The following is a 5000-nucleotide window of genomic DNA, read 5'->3' as shown; positions in this document are numbered from 1 at the left end:
ACTTTTGAGGTTGACCAGTGTTGTTGAATGTATCTATAGTTTGTTCCTTTTTCTAGGTAAGGAGTATTCCATTGTGTGGATGCACCAAAATTCATTTATTCATTCACCAGTCGGTAGACATTTGGGTTATTTTCCTATAAACATTCATATACATGTATGTTTTCATTTCTTTTGAACAACTACATAGGAATGGGATTGCTAAGCCATATAATAGTTATATATTTAGCTATATAAGTGTCAAGCAGTTTTCTAAAGAGGCTGTATCATTTTTTATTTCTACTAGCAAACTATGAGACTTGCAGTTACTCTGTACTTTCAACTGCACTTGGTATTTTGCTTTTACAAAAAGCTATGCTTTCATAGCTATGTAGTACTTTAGTTCACATTTCCCTAGTGTTGAATATCTTTTGTGTACATATTTGCCGTATGTACCTTCTTTGGCAAACTACCTGTTTAAATTTTTTGCCCACTTTTTTAACTGGCTTTTTTGTTTTCTTACTATTTTGTTGTAAGATGGCAGGTGCACGCACACACACCCAGGATGTAAATCTTTTATCAGATATGGGTTTTGTAAATATTTCCTCCCAAGTCTGTGTTAATCTTTTTATTTTCTTAACAGTGTCTTTCAAAAAACAGAAGTTTTGAAGAAGTTCTGTTTAGCAGTTGTTTTCTTTTTATGGTTTATACTTTTTGCTTTCTATCCAAGAAATCTTTGCCTAATCCAAAGTCACAAAGATTTTTCCCATGTTTTCTTTCTCCATCTCTTTCTTTCTTTCTTTCTCTTTTATTCCATTCTTTTTCTTCCTCTTCCTTTTACTTTTTATTTTATTTTTTATTTTTTATTTTTTTTTGGATTTGGGAGTCCAATTGTTCTAGCACAATTTACCCTGATTTTAATTTTGTTGGTCTTACTAGCATCTTGCCTTTAGGAGCCTGACACATCATAAAGGACATCACATTTGAGTCTAAATGGCAGCAGTTTTTTTTTTTTCTCTACATTGTTGATTTTTTAAGATTAGGTTGCTAAGGAATAGTTTACATACAATAACTTTAGGTAGACAAGTTCATAAAAAAAATAATCTCTGAATTCACACTAGCCAATTACATTGTTAACCAGCCCAGGCAGAAAAATTAAGGCGAGAAAATTACATTTTTCATCTCCAGTCCCTGTTTCTTCCTGCCATATGATTCTTATCAGCTCATATATATTGTTTAAATAATGCATTTTGGGTGATCATGGCTAATGCATCGTTCCCCCAAGTTTGCTGTATAGTTTCAATTCTTTTTTTTTATTTTTTTATTGGAGTTCAATTTGCCAACATTTAGCATAACACCCAGTGCTCATCCCACCAAGTGCCCCCCTCAGTGCCCAGCACCCAATCACCCCAACCCCCCACACACCTCCTTTCCACTACCCCTTGTTCATTTCCCAGAGTTAGGTGTCTCTCATATTTTGTCAACCTCACTGATATTTTCACTCATTTTTGCACTATTTATTGAAGAGACTTTTTTTCCATTGGATAGTCTTTCCTGCTTTGTCGAATATTAGTTGACCATAAGGTTGAGGGTCCACTTCTGGATTCTCTATTCTGTTCCATTGATCTATGTGTCTGTTTTTGTGCCAGTACCACACTGGCTTCTTGATGACCACAGCTTTGTAGTACAACCTGAAATTTGGCATTGTGATACTCCCGGCTATGGTTTTCTTTTTTAATATTCCCCTGGCTCTTTGGGGTCTTTTCTGATTCCACACAAATCTTAAAATGATTTGTTCTAACTCTCTGAAGAAAGTCCATGGTATTTTGATAGGGATTGCATTAAATGTGTAAATTGCCCTGGGTAACATTGACATTTTTACAATATTAATTCTTCCAACGCATGAGCATGGAATATTTTTCCATCTCTTTGTGTCTTCCTCAATTTCTTTCAGAAGTGTTCTGTAGTTTTTAGGGTATAGATCCTTTACCTCTTTGGTTAGGTTTATTCCTAGGTATCTTATGCTTTTGGGTGCAGTTGTAAATAAGCCAATAAATTAGGCAATCCAGAAGAAATGGACGCATGTCTGGAAAACCACAAACTACCAAAACTGGAACAGGAAGAAATAGAAAACCTGAACAGGCCGATAACCAGGGAGGAAATTGAAGCAGTCATCAAAAACCTCCCAAGACATAAAAGTCAAGGGCCAGATGGCTTCCCAGGGGAATTCTATCAAACGTTTAAAGAAGAAACCATACCTATTCTACTAAAGCTGTTCAGAAAGATAGAAAGAGATGAAGTACTTCCAAACTCGTTCTGAGGCCAGCATCACCTTAATTCCAAAACCAGACAAGGAGCCCACCAAAAAGGGGAATTATAGACCAATATCCCTGATGAACACAGATGCAAAAATTTTCAACAAGATACTAGCCAATTGGATCCAAAAGGACATTAAGATTATTCACCATGACCAAGTGGGATTTATCCCCGGGATGCAAGGCTGGTTCAACACTCGTAAAGCAATCAATGTGATTGATCATATCAACAAGAGAAAAAACAAGAACCATATGATCCTCTCAGTAGATGCAGAGAAAGCATTTGACAAAATAGAGCTTCCATTCCTGATCAAAGCTCTTCAGAGTGTAGGGATAGAGGGAACTTTCCTCAGCATCTTAAAAGCCATCTACGAAAAGCCCACAGCAAATATCATTCTCAATGGGGAAGCACTGGGAACCTTTCCCCTAAGATCAGGAACAAGACAGGGATGTACACTCTCACCACTGCTATTCAATATAGTTTCAATTCATAATCACCATTTTCATGTTGTTGTCTTAGGGGTACTACACACCTTATCACTAACAACCATCTCCACCCAACCTGCCTGTGGCCAGTGGGAGGGGAGGATGCCAGAAGTTTGCTTTGCTTGCTACCCCTTTCCATGGCAGCAGGGGGCAGCAGTAACCCTGGCATTTGGGAGTGATCTCCAGTTTATAATTTGTTTTACAAGGGCAAGACTTGTGTCCCACATATGAGGTCCCAGGGAGAGCCAATCTCAGCTCTTGCAAGCTGAAGAACTTGAAAAGGATTTAGAATCCCACAAAAGTCAGGTAAGCCCCTTTGAATTATTTGTTGTAGCTGTTACTGTGGTTAAAGTCCACATTTACATTATTATGTGGAATTTCACCAAAGAAAAAGTAGCCATACCATTATTGTAACTGTTTTTGAATCATCACAAAATCTACCCATTTCATTGGTTGCTTGAATTATTTCCTACACATTCCCCCAAGAATCTAGGCTATATCCAACTAACTTAAGGTCCTTCTTTGGGGTCCATCTCAAATGTGACCTTCTACAGAAGGTTTCTCCAAGTTCACCCAAATAAAAATTACCTCTATACCCTCTTATAGCCTCTTTTCTGTACTTGTAGCACCTCTCTTCCTTAAGTCATAATTATCCACCTGCTTTATTTATGTGGCAACAGCTCAGTGCCTGATTTACCTGGCATCAACCTTGACATTCCCAGCATTGCCTCCCACATAGCCAGGGCTAAATATATTTTTGTTGAAAAATGGTTATGGAATAAAAGCAAAAGAAAGAAGAAAAACTCCATGTCTTCTGAATGGCAAGCGTGTACAATTATGACCTGCTCGCTTTTTTTTTTTTTTTTAATTTTTTTTTTTTTTTTTTATGATAGTCGCAGAGAGAGAGAGAGAGAGAGAGGCAGAGACACAGGCAGAGGGAGAAGCAGGCTCCATGCACTGGGAGCCCGACGTGGGATTCGATCCCGGGTCTCCAGGATCACGCCCTGGGCCAAAGGCAGGCGCTAAACCGCTGCACCACCCAGGGATCCCCCTGCTCGCTTTTGATATCACTTCACATCTGGGTTGGGACTAGGGTCAAGTGTGAGGCACTTGCCTCAGATGCAAAATTAAGGAGGAGAAGCAAAATTCTGTAAAGATAAATACTATTTAATGCAATGCTTTAAAAATAAAAATTAAAGCAAAAAATCCATGATTGATAAAACATTACAATTTTATTTTTTTTAAAGATTTTATTTATTCATTTATGAGAGACACAGAGAGGCAGAGATATAATCAGAGGAAGAAGTAGGCTCCCTGTGGGGAGTCACAGGGAATCACAACCTGAGGCAGATGCTCAACCACTGAGCCACCTAGATGTCCCAAAATATTATAATTTTAAATAAAGACAGGATCAGTAGTTTGCATACTATTGTTTAAAGAGGAGAGGCCTTTCCATGGAACTCTATCATTCAAAGATCAGAATTATTTTTCTGAAAGTATGGATGGCAATACCCTCTTAGAGAGATTTTTAGAGTTTGATGATACATTTGTATCCTAACAAACTTGTTCATTCACCAGTATATATTGCTCATCTACAAAATGCCAGCTACTATCTGAGGGGCTGCAGGTAGGTGGCCCAACACGCTACCAGTCCAGAAGCTGTTTCTCTACAGTTATCTTTAGCCACTTGGTTCCACCTATTTCAGGTCCAAAATGAACTTCTCTTAGAACCTTGGGCCTCCAAAGAGTGGAGACAGATTTTGTGAATTCAGACTCCCACAGTCTCCTTTACCCTATTTGTACAGACTCCAGTGTTTGTGACTTATGCAGGATTTGGCTGTCTTCCTTCTGAATCTACTTTCCTTTGTCCCCTTATCATCTTCCTCCGGTTCTGACACCTGAGTCCCAATTTGTCCCCCAGCACATGTTAACCTGGGCTGAGGAACCTTCCACTTTAATCAGAGTGGAGAAAGCTCTGGTCTGAGAGTCAGAAGACCAGAGTTCAACCAGTCTGTTAGATAACCTTAGGCAGGCCATAACTTCTCGAAGCAAAATGAGAATCTCAGGCAAAATCAGCAGCATCTAAGTCATGGAAATGCTTTCCAGGTGTCCTGAGGCTAAGGGCAGCTTAACTGGTAGAGCTTAAGCTTAGCCCTGGCACTCTATCTGCACCTTCAAGTGGATCACCTACACCTTCCTCTCTTTGTTTGCTATATTTCATGT

This window comes from Canis aureus, chromosome 4 (assembly GCF_053574225.1).
Source record: "Canis aureus isolate CA01 chromosome 4, VMU_Caureus_v.1.0, whole genome shotgun sequence".
NCBI lineage: Eukaryota > Metazoa > Chordata > Mammalia > Carnivora > Canidae > Canis > Canis aureus.
Note: the sequence above shows the minus strand (reverse complement) of the source record.